Below are 21,169 nucleotides of genomic sequence, written 5' to 3'. Positions count from 1 at the left end.
TGTTAGCTTATCTAGCCTAAATGCGTTAGTTCTTGTTGCCTCTTTGGTGTGCCGATGTCATCTCTCCCAATAAGGCCTGGAGGTGCCACCTAGTGACACCAATGTCAGAGCAAGCCTACCCAACTGGGCACACCTTGTCTAAGCTGCCCATCACCAAGAAGACTGACAGTGTCCAGTGAGCAGGGTCCTGCTGCTACTTATAGTTGGTGGCATTCACAGCCTGCCCCTCCTGTGAAGAGGAGTTAGAGGAGATGTTCTTCCTTTTTGTTTAATTTAGCTCATCAGTCCCCATGGCAAATTAACAGAAGTTTTTTAAAGGGTAAGTAGAGCTGACACTATTTGTCTTGTAGCTTGGAAGTCTGTTTTAAGAGGTATCTTAAAATGAGCTGAGAATACAGCAGTCAGAACCGTGGATCTAGCAGCAGATGAAGGTTTCCAAGGAGATACCTAACCCGGAGTCTGCCTCAGTTGGGTAACCTGCTAAAGTCTGTGTGCATATCTAGAGTTTAACCAGTACACTTCAGCTGATGGAAAAACTCCCTGTCTACCTGCAAATCTCAGCCCTGCTTAGTCCAACTGAATTTATTAGCAATAGAGCAGAGCAGTTTCACTTCAACTAACTCCTCCTTTTGGATGGCAGTTGGGTAAAAGAACCAACATTTCTGGCAAACAGTTTCATTTTGAAGAAAGACAAGTCCCAAAATCATCAGAGACTGAGAATTACTGTATAGATAGACTACCGTGATAGTAGCTTCCATTTTTGGGAGAGGATATTTGTTACACAGAGTGGAAAAAGAGGGGTTTACTCAGATGAAAGCAATAAATCGAGAGTTTTTGTCAGTAACTCCAGGGAGGACTGCTGTCTACTTCTTAGAACTGCAGTTGTCCAGGTGGTATTCAGGAAATGATGCAGTCAACTTGTTGCATTACTACTCAGTTTGATTTTTCTGTTCTTGCGCAAATGGAGAAACTAGATAAAGAAGTCAACAGAACTCTTGGTAGTAATTTCCTAGTTGAATGGAATAAAGCCTAGGAAAAAAATCGTGGCGCTAGTAGAGGACTGCTTTCCAGCCACAGGCGGAGTTAGAATATTCACTTTTTGATCACAAGGTGCAGTTAATTCTTCATGAAATTCGATTAGGTTTACAAAGCAAGGCGCTAGGGCAGGCGGTGGTTTTCTGCCTGACAGGTCTGGTCACCCTTATTGAAGAAGAATGAACTTAATTTACAATAAGTGCAAAAAGGAGCTTCTAGGAAAAGTGGGTTAATGGAGAGCCTGCAAAGAAGAGGAGACTAAAAGAACTTGCTTGGTTTGTTTATCTCTTGATTTATTTAGCAACCTGCTTGGTTTGTTTAGCAAAATGAAGGCTGAGAGGTGATCCGATTGCTGCCTAGATGTATACTGTGAAGTAAACATCAGGGGAAGTGAAAAACAATAGTAACCCAAGAATGAATGACTTTCAACCCCCCTTCAGTAAATTTAGCCTGGAAGTTAGGAAAAGGTTGCTGACCCTCAGAGCAGTGACATTTTGGAACAACTTCCCAATAGGTGGAGTGGAGCAAGAAAACCAACCAGTTTTGAGACAAAGTTTAAATCTATAAAAGGGGTATGTGGTGTCATTGTGTCTGACAGCAGGGAATTAGATGTGATGACTCAGGATCCCTTTGAGTCTTCACACAGTAAACTAAATGATCTGAAAGTGTTGTTGCTGCTTAACTTCAGATGGTTCATATGCTTCTTTTTCTTGATCATCTTCCCTATTCAGATCTGCATTATACCCGTAAAATTGTTTATATGTCAGCTGAATGTTGATGTCATCCTATTGTACCTCTTCATACCATCCTTCATTTATCAGAATTTAGTTTCAAGGATAAAGACAAGATGTTTGCAATTCTACTGGGCAGGAAGAAATATTAGAAGTAATCAGTATGTGAGCATCTTAGACCTTTTTCAGTTGTGGACCATTAAAAAATTTCAAATGGAGATGTGGACCCCTTTGAATTGTAAGTGTGGGTATTCACATACTTTTGATTGATCATGGTCATCTTTCACAGACTGCTTGGATATAGTCTATGGACCCCCAGGGTCCATGGACCACAGGTTGAAAACCACTGTTTTAGACAAAGAGCATGGATCTTAGCGCTGTCATGGTGGGCAGGCTGAGGTGCAGGAGCAGCAGTGCTTCTGGATTTTCTACTGCCAGGTGCTTGAAGAGGAAAAGTAGCAAAATGTGCCCGTTTACTTCCCTCTAACTTTCATCTGGTTTAAGGCCTATTCTGATCTTGAGAGACTGAGACTTGGCCATAACACAAATGAACTTGTGATGTTCAGGTTTTGTTATGGCATTGCACAGGACTTGAAGTTCCTTCAGTGTATTTCCAACTGGTACAACAGCTGATGGCATTCCTGTGCTCCACATGGAAACAGCATTTTTCCATTCTAGTGCTCCAGACTACTAGCTACTTCTCACATGCTGAATCCACTTCAAGCTCCCATTCTTGAACCTCTTGAACTTATTGGGCTTTTGAGTGTTGTAGAAGCAGTGTCACATTCCACAACCAAGAACAGAAAAAGACCAAGTACTAGTCCTGAGCGTCAGGGCCCAGTTGTGTTTGTGTCTCCTTTTTAGTCCGAGGGCACCTCTAAGGTATCAGACCTCATGCTTGTACCTGTGCTGGGGCAGCAGTCTGCAGTTCTCCCCTTCTCAGAGCAGGCCCATGGCTAAAATGCCCTGTGTATGAACAGAATTTATCTAGCAGGTTCAACTGGATTTGGCACACGCAGTGGTTCTCTTTGAAAGTCTGAGTCCCATAATGTATGCAATAGCAAGTAGCACAGGGGCGGGCAATTATTTCAGGCAGAAGGCTGCTTACTGGGTTTTGGCAAGCCATCGGGGGTCGCATGACAGGCAGCCAGGGGCAGATAATTTTCTAAATTTTTTAGGGGCCCCGCAGACTGGATAGAATGGCCTGGCAGGCCGCATCTGGCTCACGGGCTGCATTTTGCCCACCCCTGAAGTAGCATCAGTCAGTCCCCCATAAAAAGCTCTAAGGAGCTAACTCTCTTCTCCCTGGGTAGATTCTCTCTTTAAACTGCTGCTGTTCTTTTGATCTTCGGGTTCCTAGGCCTTTTCCTGAAATGGGATTTTCTTTTTACACAGACGTGCTTGTCTTGGATTACTTTGTTTCCTACCTGATGATTTATCTTCACTGGGGCTACAAGGAAAGCAAATATGATCATATAATAAGCACCTTTTATAAGCAGATCATTTTACAGACCATCTCAATGTCCATTACACTGAGATGATCGGGAATATTTTGGTAGTTCATGTAAGGCTCCTCAGATCTGGAGACAGACTTCTCAGTGGCTGGTTCATGGCTTCGGAACACGCTTCTACAAAAACCAAAAATGAACAGAAGTCTTGGTGCTTTCAGGATACTATGCAATATATGTCCACGGTGGTGATACTAAACAGCAATAACAACAACAAACAAAACAAAAAAACACCAAGAGCTGTTTCCCTTCTTTTGGGAATTAACAGTGGATATAATCTACATTAGACTTATTTATGTAAATTTGTAAGGCACTGCAAGATACTGTATGATATTGTCAGGTACTACAAATGGCAAAGGTGGCATGAATACATAAGCTAATGCTTGGTGCACTGAAAAAATAGCCCCAGGAATGTGATGCATCTTAAATTCCACAGCTGGGGATTGTAAGGTCAAGCTCTGCCGTCAGATACATATACTGAAGTCAAGTAGTTCTCCAAAGGATCTGGAAATGTTCACTTTAAATACAAAGATTCCTACTGCTCATTTAAGTCTATCAGATTTCAAGAATATTGCCCGCTCTATTATCCAGAAGTCTCAATGCAAGATTACATGCATACTCTCTGGGAATCCTGATGGACCACTGGATTATCTGCTCCTTCCTTCCTCAAGCATTAGTGTATCTGGATGCTGAAAAGGGTGGGGGAGCCTTCCCATTACAAGAGAACCAAACATTGTGACATTTTTTATTTCTTCCTTTCTCCACTCTCACTCCATGGGCTAGATTGGGTGCTGAAATGTTGAGCGTGTTAACATCTTTGCTCTTCCCCATCTCTCAGCTTTCTGTTCCCAGATAGGTGGTTTTGCTCTTCATCTTCCTTGCTTTTATTCATGCTGCCTTGCTTCCCTTTTCTGTCTTTGGCTTCTTGTTTCTCATAGTTTTCCAGAGCAGCTGAAGGATAAATCTGAACAGATCCTTGTCAGTTTAAGTCCTGACTCAGGCTTCTGAGTAACAGCGTTGAAAACTGATCAGATTGGAGTGCACATTTTTAACCATGCCTGCTTTTATTATAAAAGCACTAAGATGCTTGGATTTATTTTGAATACAATTATAAAGCAAAGAAGGCCAAACTGATCTCAGTTTTTCAGCCATTTTCACTCTTCACAAGTTCTTTATGTTTTATTAGTAAGCTGCCTTCCTTTTCTAAAATTCCTTTCCCATTTTTGTTCTGTTAGCTGTTATTTCCTGTGTTTGTGATGTGCTTTTTATACCCATGCTGTATTTTGGGGCAAGAACTACTGGCTTCACAAAACCAAAGATTTCCAGTTCCCACACTGACTTGGGAAGAGCCAGGCTTTTATCTCGTAGCTGAAGGGCAGCTATTGCCTTCATGGGCACCCTTTGGTAACTAATAAACTACTGTTGTATTGACGACACATTTCTCAAAAGGCATAAGAGATGTATGGCCTGCTAGTTCACTGAAAAAAAAAATATCCTGGAAGCTCTGTAGACTGGTGCTGATATAGCAAGCAGACACACAGTGAGGTATCTTAGAATTAAGAGGAAGTGTGCTTTATTGTGGGTAGTAAGTAATTTAGGTGGGGGCAGAGAGAGACGGTAATTGGTTATCCCCAGAGAAATGAGGAGAGCTGTGCTACAGTCTATTTATACAACTGTTAGACAATTTGGGGTCTTACAGGAGAGGCAGTTTTGGTCCTGGTAGAGGAATGTTGAGTTCTAGTAATGCCTCCGTGATTTCCCAGTCAGGCCTGCTCTGTAGTTCTAGCCCCAAATACCACTGCAAAGATGAAATGTTGCCTTCTTTATAGTGAGCAGGGAGGCATTCTTGGGTTTCTTCAGTTGAGAAAGCAGCTTAAGGTTCTCCTTCAGGTTACAGACCTACAAAATGGTGGGGGTCTCTGCTTTTTCAGAGTGGAGAAGGCCCCTGTGCGGAGGATCTCTTTCTTGATGTGAGGGCTTATCAGGCAGACCTGGGGTGATTCTTGAAGAAATTGAGTCCTTAGAGGTCCTTGTACAGGTTGCACCAAAGTGGCCTTCAAAGTGAATCTAATTGTGATGCACATGAATGTAATTTTCATTACAAAATAGAAGTAAGTGGAGACAAGAAAATTCTCAGATTGGAAATTAACAGAGCAAATGGGGTAACTAAGCTCTTATAAAGGGTGAATGGTAGAAATGAGGGGTAAAGAGGAGAGGTAAGGAAGGAGGGGTAACCGAGGGGCACAACATGAAGTTCATTAGGTTCTACAGAACAGATTTGGTACACCATATATGCAAATAGATGACTAGGAGGACTTGATAAGGTTTAATATGGTTTTGAGGTTGGAACTTCTGAATCTGTTTGTCTAACACTTTCTGGAATCTCAGGAACCACAGGCACTATTGTAATAGTGGTGGGACTATTTTTTAATTATGCAACCTTTTGGGGGGGGTGTTTATGAAAGTATGCACAATAGAATTAAGCTTCATGTGCAAACTTTAGCGTTCAAATTTAGATTTTTGAGACATAATTTTAGATGCATGTTTAGCTGAACTAGTACTGCTTCCTAGTATTTGATCTGCAAAATTATGTCAAAGTGTTTTTGCATTTTCTAGCTATGAGTACTGCTATTTAAAAAAAAAAAAAATGTTCAGGCACAGGATTTTCAAGATTGTATTTATTTTAGTGGCATTAATAAAATAGTGTTCTGAACCAGCAGTGTTCCAAAATGTATAATGTTTGTAGCAGAATAATTTGACATGGGAAGCATTTCTGCTTGTACAAAATTCCATAACGTGGGGTTATATATGAGAATTGAACTCCTAGGGTGCGTCCGGACGAGTGCGGTCATGCAGTATGTGGCACTGCAAACATGTTTGCAGCACCACATACCTCACAGTCTAGTGTTCGCCATGCTTCAAGGGTGTACTACCCGAGTGTGTGCTGAGCTATTTCCCCCCTGTCCCAGGTTTTTTTGACTCTAGATATCCAGGGGTCAAAACAATCTGCAGAAAAAACCAGCGCACGTTTGGGCAGCGTGTGGTGCTGAAAAGCTCAGAGCTGTGCTGTGGCTCCTGGCCAGGCTTTGCATGGCAGAATCACTGTGGCTGCAGCCCTGGGAGGTCCCCAGGACCCTAGGTAAGGCTGCTGGGGTCAGTGGTCCTTGGCCCAGGCTCTCCTACCCCATCCAGGGCAACTTGCCACGTGCCAAAGTATGTGTGGCATGGGCATTCCCCAGGGACAAATAGCTGTGGTGCAAGGTGTGCCGCTGCTCCGTGTCCCCAGGGAACCAAATGTCCACACACATCTGGAGGTGCCCTTAGATTTTATTTCAGTACATTTCCTTCTTTTTCCCTCTTCCTCTTCCTTGCTAAGTTAGAAATGTAATTGTAAAGATATGGTTGACTTTAAAACGTATTCAGTACAGATTCCGTTTTTCAGGTGGGCTTGTTTAGTTTGAGCTATTTTTTTCTCTTTATAGGTATATATTAGTTTAGGTTGTGGGGGGTTTTTTGTTTTTTGGGGGGGCTGGGGAATACCCTTTTCAATGTTATCAACTCTCTGTAGCAATTTGTGGCTCTTTTTGATTGCTGTTTCTTTCACAGTAAAATGCAAAGGGAAGAATTAAGATGGTATCGCTATGCTATTTGATTATATTGGAAAATCCATTCCACATGTTTCACTAATACTACTGTTTTACAAGAATAGAAGTGATCATTCACCTACTTCCATTTTCAGCATTTTATTCTGGAAAAAGCTGCATCATGCTAGCCAGTATGTGCTGATAGTATTAAAATTACCTGTATTTTCAAAATTTGTATTTTAAGAGCAAATGGAGAAAACATGAATCTTTCCTACTCTGAGTAAGTTGAAGTACAGTTGCTGGTAAAATTAGATCTGCTGTGCTGTGAAATGGAGCATATATCTCAAACGGTTTCTTTTCTTGGTTTTGGTTCAGGTTAACAGAAGTATCTCTACATCTGCAGTTTCTGGAAACTTAACAAGAACATTTTGAACCTTTTGGCCAATACAAATTTTCCCATTATGTAAAACATCTTGCAGAGTAGTTTGACTCACTGAGCAGTGGCAAGCAGAAGTGCCTTCCTGCATGAAGTAGATTTTTACAATGAAGTTTCTAATGAATTGGTAAATTGCTGTAGGGCCTGTTATTTTGGTATATTTGGGCATGACTTAATACTATTTATCTTTTCTGCCTTTAGGCTTGTTAGAATTGTTTCTGCATATTAATGGAAGACACTTAAAACTGACTTTACTTGTTTGTTTCCCAGCAGGAAGACCTGAGTGCTTATGCTTTAGCTGAATCAAGACCGATGCTCAGCAGTGGGAGATAATGTATTAATCCATTGGAAGCACAGAGTGAAGTCTCACATATTACTTTGCGGTTTGTGTTGTGAATTGGCTTTTTCATGTAAAAAGGTAGGTACTAACAGAATTCTTTTGGTATGTGTGCATGCTGTTTTCTTGTTGTGCATATTTAAGAATCTCATGACAGACCAAGCATTTTTGGTAGCTATTGTATTTTGCTGTCTTATTGTTCCATGCACCTTTATGCAATAAAATTATGTTCAGCTTGTTCTGTTTCCTTTTGTATGCTAACTGAAAGCTTTTATCAACAGTTAACTTAATGTTCATGTTCACACCTTGTTTACCAAGGACAGTGGTCTTAAAACTCAGTAAGCTTCGTACTTCTTTCTATTGTTAAGTCATTTTGTAATCTGACCCTGTTTTATTCTCTACCCAAAAAGACCTGACTGTTTAGTAAGTGTATAGTCTTCTGCTTGCCTGCATTAACAATTTAACAGTTGTAGGCTATTCCTTTCTGCAAATGAATGGAGATATAGTAGCTTATAAATAATTTCTAAATAAACTGTCTCTGTGTTCTCTCTGCAGCAAGGTAAGTAGGCATCTCGTTAAGTAACTGAGGGGGAAAAAATAGATTTTGCAGACACCATTCAGCAGTTTGGTTGTTGGCATCTATGTAATAGCTTCTTTTACTTAAGTAAACTAAGTGGTGGCCAGATTAGAGAACTTTGTGATATCCTAGCAAGACTGGAGGAAGAGGAGGTACTTTGAATTTTTGAAGGCAGAACTGTTCACTGACACTTAGCTCTTTCTGGTCCCAGTTTACTACTTAGGCAGTTTGAGCAGCCATTTCTTCTAGAGAATCTCACTGCTCCTATTTGTCTATTATGGCAGCTCTAAAATATGGTTTGACAATAGTAGTGAAACACATGTACCTCTCAACTTCAGATCAGCATCACAGGGAGATGCCTACACATGTTGTACATTGCTGAAAATTTTAGATTATTTGTATAGCCATATGGCACCAGCAGGTAGTGCCCTAGGATGATGAAATAATTACCTTGCAGTTCCAAAGCATGAGCCTCGAGAGCAGATAAGATGCTTAAAACCAGTGGAAGAGCAGAAACACCTTTGTAAAAGTTAAAAATAAATACTTTTTCTAAAAAGCAAATCTGGCTTGCACTACTTTAAAGTTACTCTAGCAAAAAAGTGAATTTTTGATGGGAGAACTTTTTTTTTAACATAGAAGCTATTGTTATCTTAATACGCTCAAGGTCCTGCCTCCTGCAGTTAGGAGAGTCCTTTCTATAGACTCATAGGCTGAATGTTATTTAGAGTCCTTGGAAGGTCATGATCTAGATGTGCCACTAGAGGAGGTGGCGTGTGGGAGGAGCCAGACAGAGTCTCTTCCTGTTAGAACGGTCAGTTCCTTTTTTTGCACTTTGTTTTCTAGAGAGTGGGTAGAGGATCCTGGGCTCGTTGCTTAGCAGAATGGAAAGGTATTTGAGAGGGAGTCAGGAATGAAGGTGAGGCCTCCTACAGAATCCTCAAGGTTTTCTTCTCACAATGCCGCTGTGTGCAGTCGGTTGTACATAGACCACAGTTTGGAACCTGTTGGTCTCATGTTTTGCCTGGTTGTTTTCTCAATTGCCTATGAATGCCATTAATATAAATGGATTGAAGCATGTGAAGCACTCTTTTTGTCTTACCAACTCCTCCTGATGCCGATTATTGGAAAGAATTTTGAACTTCTGTTCCTTCCCATTCATGCTGTTTACTTCTTTGTTCTTGTTTACTCACCTTATACCATAGATATAGATCAGACAGTTGTAATTTTTTTGGCTACTTCCCCAAGCAGCCAGAGAGGTGTTTGGTTTCTAATTACTGCAATAGTACCTAGAGCAGTGATTTTTTTTTTTAACCAGGAGGCCATGCAATCACTGTTAGGTATGCAAACATAATTCACAAGATATATCTAGAGATCTCAAATAAGAATCCATAATGTTAAAAACTCTGTGACCTATTGTGGTGTTTTTGAGTTCCTTATAACAGAAGAATTGCTCTATTCTATAGTGGTTAAAAAAAAAAAAAAAAAAAAAGTGAAAACTAACAGCTGTAATTTTCTGAGGGGTCCCTTGAATCTAAAAAGGTTGAGAACCACTGATCCAGACGACCTGACCAAGACTGGATCTGCTTTGTGCTAGGATGTATATATGCATGTCTGTTGAGAAGCATGTCTGCACCTTGATGAGGTTGTAGCATAAAGAGACAAGATAAAATGTTGGAGCAAGAAAGTGTTATCCTCCTTTCACAGATGGGGAGAACAAAGGCATAATACAGTGCCCAAGGACGTGCAGGAAGTCTGTAGTAGTGCTCATGAGACTCCTGTTCCTTAATCACAGCCCTTTGCTTCTTTTCAAAACGGCTTTCTCCTCTTGCATAACAAGGTGTTGCGGTGTTTGGGCTGCAACCCCTATGGCAGAATATTTGCTTCCAAACAAAATGGTGTTCTTCAGCATTAGACAAAGTTTTCTTTAACCCCCCCCCCAATCCCCACCACTGGCACCAAAAACCCTCAACTCCCATTTGGGGCCTAAACTGCCTGTAGGCTAGTTTAAATTGTTCTTTGAAAGAGACTGAAACTTAATATGAAAAAAAATTGCTACAGAAATGTTTAAAAAATGTTATTGTATTATTACTTGTTCAGATCTTAAAACAGTATCTAATGCAGGCAGTACACAGGTAACATACAGTAGGGTTGTAATTAGTCTTTTACTTTGGATTTCTTTTTCTTGTTTATATGGGTAAGAAAATGTTTAGTTACATTGGCCACCTTTTATCTGAATATGTGCCTATGCCAGTCCTGTTTCTTCTGTTAACCTTCCCCCCCTCCCCAAACCCTGCAGTGGTAGTGTAACGCACTGGCCGGGTGTCATATCTTCTTGCATGTGATTGACTAGAAGAGAATAGTCTGCTGATTTTTTGCTAGCTAAAGGAGTTATTGCTTTAACTTGGTGCTACTCAGATGTGGCTCTCAAGCCACAAGTGGCTGTTCAACTTCTCACCTGCAGCTCTTTGCAGAAAATATGAGGAGTTGTTTTGTTTTGTTTGGTTGTTACTGCATGCATTAGGCTTGTATTTCCTGCAATCTAAAGTAATGTCAGACGTTAACTAAGATTGCTGTATTTTTTTTCTTTTCAACTGCCACGTTTGCCACAAGTCATCTAGGGGTGCAGAAATTGTTATGGCCCTTTGGTTACTGCTGACTGTTCTTGTGGTTTTTCAGCCAGTCAGGACTGAGCGTCTGTAACTCAAACAGCAGATGTCTGTGCTATGGTGCTGGAAGTTTTCCTTGAAACCTAGTTGACAAATAAGCTTGGGGCTAGTGGGGAGGGAGCATGTATTTGAGTAGTAATGGTAAGATAGACAAGTTGCCAGCTGATCTTATTAACACTCGCTTGCTGCTGACTTGACCTTGAAAAATCTTTGTTTTAATAGTCTGAAAGCTTAATAAGGACTGACTGCCTTTTTCCTTGATGATAGATGGCTTGCATTATGCATGCTTTTAAAATAACTATCTTGTATAAAAACTGGTGCAAACACGTGCACACATTACTTTCTCCTTCAAATCTGATTGCTATTTTGCCACTACAGTCAGTCCTCTGAGCAGTGGGGGGCGAAGGGTAGAGCCTGGAAGGAAGAGTAGGAGGATCATGGAGATCCTACTGAGCTGCATGCCTTATTCCTTCCACTCAGTCATTTCTTTTCAGATGTGACTTGAACAAAATTTTCTGTAACTTTGTGTTTCTTTCCTGAGTGATTTGTGCTCACTCTCTTCCACGTGTAGTCTTCAGAAGGACTGCATTGCAGTAATTGGAAAGGGTTGTTATTAGGATAGAAAACCAAGCTGTGGTAAAACTCCCCTCTTACAATTGTGACCTGAACTCTGGGTTGTGGAGTAGGAGATAATGAATTGATGCCTCCAGGTTCAAAGTTTTGAGGTTTGGCTGTCGACCAAAAGGAACCTGAATATGTCTCTGAAGCATTGCTAATGTGTGCATGCCATGCAGAATATTTATTCAAGATATTGGTGCAACAGGTTTCCATTGATATGAAACTTTTGTACTTTATGTTTAACAATACTTTGTTTTTTAATTCTCTGTGCTCAGACAGTGGATAACAAGGTAAGGTACTACTTGTGTACAATTTTTATAATGGTGATGGAAGCAATTTATTATAGCTTTTTATTATAGAACACTATATTTTACTTTTAATTGGTTTGTATTAGCAACAGAATGGATTGTAGCCCATTAAAGTATTAGAAAATGTAGGGAACTTATGACGGTGAACTTTATCTTTGACAGTTGTTGCTAGTTATCTTGCATGTACCCTAAAATGTTTTATTTTAATCATTTTTATTTTCATTATCCAAGTGTACGTGGACTTCACAGTTGAATATAACATAATATTTTCTGTTATTTTACTAAGTACATGATAATGAAAGATTCTCACAAAGTCTGGAAACATTTTTGTTTTTGTTTTTGTTTTTTTTTAAATCTTCAAAGTCAGTGAGCAGGTCTCTAAATTTTTCTAGATAGATTTTTTTTTTTTTGTTTATTTGCTTTTATGTTTAAGTATGTATAGCTATCTGTGGGCATGTTTACACGTCATCGTATGGCAGCGTTGCTCCAGCACCATGCTTTAGTACTTTTGGAAGAACTAAAGCTTGGCGCGGTACAGGTGTTTACTGTGCTGTGCATGTGGCGCACAGTTAAATTTTGCTGCTACATTGCCATAGCTGTGCACTATACCCAGAGAGTGTGTCGCTCTGGCTGTGTAGCTGCTCTGGCTGTGTAGCTGGTGGTCACATGTAGACATATGTGATCGCTACATTGTCATAGCATGCTGTACGGCGAAGTGTAGATGCGCCCTATGTGTCTGACACCACTACCACAGAATGCTGCTACGTAGCTCAAAGTGCTGATAATTGGGAGTGTACAATCCATTCTGTTACACTAAATTGGTGTGCTTGGCTATTTTAAAGACATTTTGCTCCCACTATGAAACTGGTAATGTGTTTCACATTATTATGCCATGTCTAAGCTAATACATTTATCTGAGTTTGTAATCAGTTACTGGCATGGCTGGCAGCAAACGTAGTCCTGGTCCAAAGACAGTGTCATTGATACTGTTTTAGTTGAGGTAACTGTGTATTTCAGTCTACTGGGGTCTACAAGTGACTTATCCTGTATGACAAAGACCCAAGTTATGAAGGTCACTAATTATACATTTAAGACTCACAGAATGCTGTAGGATTCCTTCAGGCTAACTAATATTTCTTAAAACCTTAATTTCATACTCATTTTGATGAAAATCATTTTCAAACGCAGTGTGTGAAAGGATGCCACATTTGAGTGGGATGGAAAGATGTTTGTGACTCAGATGAATGATGCCCTTGGGAATAGGAAGGCTTTGAGAAGTGGTGTGGCTGCTGACCATGTGCTGTCCTGACCAGCAGCCTTGGCTGCTACATGGCTGTCTTCTTGTAACACTATGTTAGGATGCTCTTTTCTGTGTATGGCATTCCTTCATCAGTTCTGTGTAACTGCTGTGGTTGGTCCTTCTTCACAGCACTGTGCTGGATGACATCCTGGAATCCATTTCCTGCTAGGCTCTTGGTACCAGCCTGTCTGTATGTCATCTGGGAACTGCGCTACGGTGGTACTCTGGGATAGCTGCTCAGATTTTCAGAATACACTGACACGTTTAAGCCCTGTGGTAGGTGAAGACAAACATTGTTGACATGTCTGTTGGGGAGGCAGAGGATGCTGAAAGGACATGGCTTAATCATGTATGCTATAATAGTTCACATTGGATGATTACGGCATGGCCACAAAATGCAGCTATCTTTAAAATGTACATAGGTTTTAGGAGACTTCTCTACTGGGACATGATTGATAGGGCAACTGGTAGTAGGCCTAGCTTGACCAAAGAGCTGGAGAGGTGGGTATGAAAAACAAAAACTAAATGGGAGACTTACAATGTCAGAAACTTTCCTGTGGGCTTCCTTAACCTTGCACTTAGTAGTTGCAGTAATCAAGAGTGGAGGGTGGCCACACAGATCTCCATCAAATGAGCTTCCACAAGTTTGGATACTTCATCTGTATGCTTTGACACAGTTTTCTTGCAGGGAATTTTATAGGGAAGAATCTGTAGAAACAATTACTCTGGTTCCTGTAATCAAGAGCTGAGAATTCCAGATAGCTAAGGGCTGGTACAGGAAAAACATATTTTTTTGAAAATTTTATACCATATGTATTGATAATAAACATTTTCACTTTTTTTACATGGAAAGTAAGGGAAACATTCCTCATTTTTTCCCTTGTGTGCATGACTGCTGTGTATATTCATCCTCTTTTTCTTTCTTCATCATTTTTGATTTTATTGAAAAGACATATTTAGCCATTAACAGGGAAACAGAAAACTAGTTTTTGAAGAGAATATGCAGTATCTGCTATTTAGAGTCTGCTTTATCTGATGCATGATGTTTGCTTTTGTTTTAGATTATCAGTTAAAAAAAAATCTTGACTTCTATTATTTCTCCAGTTACATTACCCTACCTTTCAAATATCCTGAAAAGCCTTGTCAGATCTATGTAAACGAAAGTGATATTAATATTTTTGATATTATTAATGTAAAATGAAAAAAATAAAGGAAAGCTCTAATTATTGGTAAACTTAAAGGGAATGTTTAGAAAGGCTTCAGCAAGCAGTTAAGATCAAATTAAATGTAAATTAAAATAAAATGGAAATAAAAGCAATTGGGAAAATTTTTCAGATGGAGGGAGAAGAAGGTACATGTCTTGAAGATCAATACCCCCATGCAAGTCTGTTTAAAAAATAATGTAAAAACTTTTAAATATAGAATGAATCATTGAATTCATTTTAAAATGGATTCTTTTTAAGGCTGAGTGGATTCTGCCCTGAGATCTGAGGTGGGTATGTGCTGATTTGAGGGAGGAATGAGATCATGAGGGACAGTGCTGAGGAGGAGGCTCTTCCTGGGGAGAGGAGAAACTAGCAAGAATTAGAAAAGGATTGGCTGAGACCAATCCTATCAAAGATTGCAGCACTGAGGAGAGCACTGTAATAGTTTGACAGTTGCCGTGATATTTCTACTAAGGATATTTAAGGTCCAATGGTTAAAAAGCCTTTTTTACAGTCTTGTTCTTAAGGGGAACCTATGCTGAAGAGAAGTCTTGCAGCTCTAAGCATATATGTGGACTCCCTGGAACTTTGTGTTCATATTACAGTAAAATACTCCACCTTAAAAAAAAAAAAATAAAGGTAATGAGTTTGCTTGATGGGGTCTTGGGGATAACTCTTAGAACTAAGTGATCTTGAATACTGTGTGCAGTATTGGTCTCTACATCTCAAAAGGGGTTGTTAGAATTGGAAAAGGGACAAAGAAGGGCAACCAAAATGATCAGTGGTATGGAGCAGTCAACATACTAGGAGAGAGTACAATGGCCATGACTTGTCAGTGTCAAAAGGAGAAGGCTATGGGGGGATATGATTGAGGTCTGCAAAATCATAGAACCCTAGAGAGCAGGACTGGAAGGAACTGCCAGAGGTCATTTAGTCCAACTTCCTGTCTGACAAAAGATCATCCCTATCTAAACCATCTTATACAAATCAGTAATCTAAACTCTTAGTAAAACTACTGCCAGCTCTGACATGACACAAGACATAATACCCTAACGTGGCACAGGCAAAGCTGGGGAACCACAGCGGCCAACGTCCTGGTTGTTAATATATGCTCAAGAGATCCCAGATAGAGCGCCATGTCCCCCACTACAGAGGTAGGCAAAAATCCCCACAGTCTGTACCAGTCTGTCCATGGGGTAAAATTTCTTCCTGACCCCAAATATGGTGATTTGGTTTGACCTTGAGCAGAGGAGCAAGACCCTCTAGCCAGGAACCTCCAGGTTTAAGTCCCAGTTGGAGAACTGGTACACCCCAGTCAAAAATCTCCATCCTTGGCTGCAGCCAACACCCAGTGTCTTTTGAAGGAGGCTTAAAAACAACCTGATACATATAGCAGAAAGTGGGGAGGGGACAACCAGCAAAGCCCAGAAGCATGGAAATACCCATAGTTAGGTTTGGCAGGATTTTTATGGGTAAACGTTGATAAATGTTGATTGTGCATCAAACTTGCAGACCAACAAAAATATTGCTATTGTTAATGATCAAAATTTATTCAAAGGGGATGCAAGAAAAATGGTGATTGATGTAGTGTGTGATGACAGGGAGAGCGAGCAGTCCTATAGAACTGTGCTGACTGTAGTTTGGACTGCAACTCCCCAAAGGAATAGGAAGTGACAAAGCGGACGAGGGAGCTATGGGCGAGCAGAGCTGGGACTGATGGTAGCTCTGCTGCTCAGCTGGTGGCAATCCTACAGTAGTTACGTTTGTTGTGGTAGATGGTTAAGCTTCACTGTAATAATAGTATACTGTCATTAATAAATTGTGTGGCCCCCACATCCCTAACTTCACACAATCCTGAAAATTTACATTTGATTAAAAAACCAAATAAATGCTTGAAAAAAAATCTGTTGACACTTATATATTGAAAAAAGAAGTTCTCCAAGGCTACCTGTAGTAGAACATAGGCATTACTATGCCTATATCATCTCCAAACAGTGGCTGTGCAACCTCTTCTTTGAACACCTGCAGTGATGAAGAGTCCAACTTCTCTAGGCAGTCTATTCCACTCTTTCAGTTTCTAATGGTGAAGAAGTTTTTCCTGTTACCCACTCTAAATCTACTATACTGCAACTTTTAGCCATTGGTCCGCATCCTAGTCTGCAGCAAGGTGATTTTCCTCTTCTTTATGGCAGACGTTCAAGTATTTGAAGACTGCTCTCATGTCCTGTCTTGTGTCTTTTCTGCAAGCTGAACATGCCTGGCTCCATTAGCCTCTCCTCATATGACTTGCTTTCCCAGCCTGTCGTCATCTTTGTCACCTGCCTCTGGACCCTCACTAACTTCTCTACATCCTTTTCAAAATGTGGAGCCCAAAATTGCACACAATTCTTTAGAGGCCTAACCACTGCCAAATAGAGGGACTGTCACTTCCTGCATCATGCACCTAATGTTTCTATTGATGCATTCTGCTCTTGCAAAAAAAGGACATTTGCCTTTTGTGCAGCTGCATCTTGCTGCAGGCTCACATTGAGACCATGGTCTACCAAGACTTCCAGATCCTTCTCCATAAGCCTGCCATCCAGCCAGGTATTACCCATTTTGTATTTGTGTTTCTTCTTATTCTTCCCAAGGTGTATCACCTTGCACTTGTCTACACTGAATTTCATTCTGTTATCTTCAGCCCAGTTTTCCCACCTCTCAAGATCCTTCTGAATTGTACTCCCATCCTCCAATGTATTCACAATCCTTCCCAGTTTTAAGTCATCTACAAACTTGCTTTCTATGCCAGCATCCAAATAAATAATGAACTTGTTGAACAGCTCTGGACCCAGGACAGACCCCTGGGGGCTCCACTCAAAACCTCCTGCCATTCTGACATGGACCTATTAATAATTATACTTTGCTTGAGGCTGGTGAGCCAATTGTCTGTCTATCTTACAGTAGTTTTGTCCAGCCCACATTTCTTCAACTTGTTTATGAGAAGGTCATGCGGGACCATAGCAATAGCCTTGCTGAAGTCCAGATACGGTATATTCACAGCATTCTCTTCAACCGCCCACTTATGAAGGGTGTGGACCAAGTCAACAGGGAACTGTTGTTCACCATGTTCCAGAATACTAGATCTAGGGGACACCTGCTGAAATTAGTAGGAGACAGAGATAAAACTAACTAGAGAAAGTTCTTTTTTATGTAATGTGTAGTAAACTTGTTGAATTCTTTGCCACAGGAGGTTGTAGAGGCAGATAGCTTAGCCAAGTCCAAAAAGGGCCTAGACAGATTCATGGATGATAGATCTATTAATATCTCTCTAACAGAATTATTTGAGATGTTTCCTTTGACATTTCTAAACCAGTAATTGTGGATGCCGGGTAAAGTAATACATAGTGTTTAGATCACTCTTTATCTAGTTCCATGCTCTGCCTTTAGCATCCACTTTTGCTACTGTTGTAGACACTGGTCTGATCCATTATGGCATGGCTTATGTTTTTTTAACCTCTGTTTTGTGTTGCGATAGGGTGGAGTTCTCTGTTGTTGCTTTACCCCTTCTTTATGTCAGACTCAAGCATATCCTGGTGATGAATTTAGGCATGTATTTAGGGTGTGGTAGCACCTGGAGTTATGGCATGTCCTGTCAGTCCTTGGGGTGAATACTTGCCTTTCCATTTATGTAAAGCTGTGTCCTGAAACGAACACTGCTTCTACCAGGGGAGTCTGGAGTTTCCCTGTTTCTTATGAGAATATATAGAATCAGTTGCTGGGAGTAGTGTGGACCTCTTGGGGTGGGCTTTTGATGGGATCTGATATGAAATAACCTGCAGGTTGTACTAGAGAAATCTTTTTACTGAACTTCAGCCCGTGGTTTGAACTTTTGGGGAACTTTTTCAAAGACCCGAATGTCAGTTAACTGCCTAGCACTAGTTACAAGTTGCTTCCCTAAAAATGTTCCTGTTTTTTTTTTCTTTAGCAGCTAGTTGAACACATTTTGCTGTCTTTGGGCAAATCTCCCCTTTTGCCATAGTTTTGCAGTGTCAGTTGTTTACTGGGAGGCTACCTCTTACCTAAAAGGTTGTTGCATTACATTTGTGCCACGTCTGCAGTTCTGTGAGGTGTTTTAGGAGAAGAACTCTGTGTCCTGTTGGACAGTTTAATGGAAACACCTGGCCCAGGTACAATGAGTTCAGATAAAGTAAACAAAATAGTTAGGGTTCATGAAGATTAGAACAGGAAATACTAATAAATGAACAAATCATGTATATAAAGAGATGATGTCTAGTGTATGGCATGTGTAATACTGGCCCTTTGTTTTAAAGATGTAGTAGAAATGAAGGGAGTTCCAGAGATGAGTGATGGGAGTAACAAGAGGCAAGGGGAGGGAGTTTGGTATAAAGAATTGAAAAGACCCAGGGTTGCTTAGGTCAGGGTGGGGCTGAATAATTTTTGTCTACATTATGCATTTGCACTTATTACAGTAGTTGTTGGTGTAACACCATGTGTAGCTGCTCTGGTGTAAACTCCCTATTGCAGACAGGCAAGGCTACTCTTTGTGCTGAGAGAGCTTACCCCAAATTCAAACAGCAGGTGGGTGAGAGGCTGGCTCAGGTGCTACATGGGGATCTGGGAGAGACTGTTTGTTTGTATTCTCTGCCTGCCATCAGTATCCTCTGTGATTTTGAGCACTTCTCCCTCTGTCAAACTCAGGAAAGAAGCAAGTTTATCATGGGTTCCATCAGGCTATTTGTAATTTTCAATTCTCTTGGTACTGTTGGCACAAAGGACACAAAGTAAAGACATTAACCAGGGTTTGTGTGGCAAAGCTATGTTGCTGGCGACAGGGTGAAACTGGTGTATTTCCATTGAATTTGTCATGTTATTTACAAAACGGGGGTATGGCTTGAAGAGAGAGATTGTAAAACCCTAAGGAGAAGCTGTTTTATATGATGCATGATTGCAGTATGGTAGGTTCCATTTCTATTCCAAGATAGCATGGAGGTCAAGAGCAGTAGGATTTACAACGATTAGTCCCCTATGCGAATAATAGAGCTGTTTAGATGATGCCAAACATGCTTCATGAGCATTTTTGTAAGTCTTCTCCCCTTCCCCCCACCAATTTTTCATGTATTTCTTTTTGATACAACTTTCAAGGGGCTCTAATCCATGCAAAGATTCAGTGTTTTATTAAACTGAATAAAACCATATGTGTGATGGTATTCCCTTGTGCTTTGGGCCATAAGGCAATCATTTAACTTGGAGGACAGCAGTCGGAAAGAAATGATGACCTCTTCTGAAGCATTTGGTACCAGTTACTGTCACACACGAAATTGGTCTTCTCCAGTATGGTAGTTATTATCAGACACTCTAAAGACATCACATCAGCACCATTTTTTGGAGGGAATGAGGGGCATCCTTCCAGAGCAATCAAGGGTCATGGTGGAAAGATGCTTTTTCACAGGTATCCAGATTTGTCTGGTTAATGCTTCAGCATCGCTCCAGTAACATTGAATGCTAGTGTGCATAGGCCATGGTCTCTACTATTTAGAGTGAAACAAGTAAAACATTGTATATTATCTTGTGAATAAAAATTAGCAACCTGACCTATGAAGAACTGAGCTGGCCCTTCTAGGATTTTATTTTCAGGAACAAGGTCAGCATGTGATATATGGCAGTTTCTAGTACTTGTCATTACAAAGGCCTGTGCTATCTCTGGGGTGGGCTTGCTCAGGGCTATAGGTGTTCCCAGTACTTAGTAATTTCTATGAAGTGGAATCCCAAACAGCTTGAAAAAAATGGTTTTGGTTAAACGTTCTTCATTTGGGAGTTATCATGGATTTTTGCTTTTAAATGATACTAAAAGAGATTCTAAACCAGGGAAACCAGCTGGGACCAAGGAGTTAAAAAATATTTGTATGTGCATTCCCTTAAGCTTAAGACTTCCATTTTCATATCTTTCTCTTTCTCCCTCCCTACCATAAGAGAGAGAGAGAGAGAGGGATTGATTTGTTTCTGATCTACCAGATTCATCCCATTAAATACTGGCAAAAGCTGTGGTGTTACCACACTTGTATTGCTTCAGGATGCAGCCTTGTGTTCAGAAGTATTATGATGGAAGATTACTTATTTTCCTGAGAGAAGAAGGGTGGTGGGGGTGGAGGGGGAAATCCTTGTTATCCAAGTTTCAATTCACGAAGAATGTGGCTTTAGCTTGGAATTCCCAGATGAAGAAGTCTCATGAGGAGAACAGGACAGAAATAATTTATAGCACTATGCGAGTGCAAATTCGATTTCAGATAAGAGTATTATAAAAGAGGAGCATTATTGTTCCTGTTTTGCACATAGGGGCAAAATGAAGTACGGAAGACTGAAGGTCACATTATCAGTCAGTACAATTGGTAATACTCCTGTGACACTGGACAGTGCTTTGGTCTAGATTATAATTTAGATTATCTGGAGAAAATTGGGAGTCGTGGTTAGCTGTAGAATAAATGTGGCTGCATTCGCATCTGCTAAATCCTCTGTTTTGGTAGATTCTAAAGTCTTGTTTTCATAGTTTCATAGATTTAGGGTCAGAAGGGACCTAGTAGATCTTCTAGCCCGACCCCCCGCCAGGGCGGGAGAACAACAAAACCCCAAAAAGACCTAAAGACCTAAAAGGTAAGAAATGGTGGGAGTCCTCTAAAGACCTTCTGATCTGGCCTTTGCTCAGTTGGAAACTGTAATCTCTATACATCCTGCATACCTGCAGCATGTTTCAGTGGATCTTTGCCATGCAAGCAGACAATCCATGTCAGCATAAATCCCCAAGGAATCTCAAGATTATTCAAACTTAATTGCTAGTGCAGCATAGATATTTCATAGACATTAGGGCGA

The 21,169-nt window shown here is 40.5% G+C and overlaps 1 protein-coding gene across 2 annotated transcripts in view; it reads left to right on the top strand.

Moving 5' to 3' along the window:
- The window catches only part of TRAF3 (TNF receptor associated factor 3), a 107,900-nt gene that overhangs the window by 16,278 nt on the left and 70,453 nt on the right, over positions 1–21,169 (top strand). For both annotated transcript variants that reach the window (XM_019518534.1, XM_019518533.1), the window contains exon 2: positions 7,565–7,712. The gene's annotated coding sequence lies outside the window, so the exon portion shown is untranslated. The remainder of the gene's footprint in view (positions 1–7,564; positions 7,713–21,169) is intronic.

The sequence above is a fragment of the Gavialis gangeticus genome, unplaced genomic scaffold (assembly GCF_001723915.1).
Source record: "Gavialis gangeticus isolate Ggan-Ray unplaced genomic scaffold, GavGan_comp1, whole genome shotgun sequence".
In the NCBI taxonomy this organism is placed as follows: Eukaryota; Metazoa; Chordata; order Crocodylia; family Gavialidae; genus Gavialis; species Gavialis gangeticus.
Note: the sequence above shows the minus strand (reverse complement) of the source record. Positions and strands in the feature narration are given on the sequence as shown.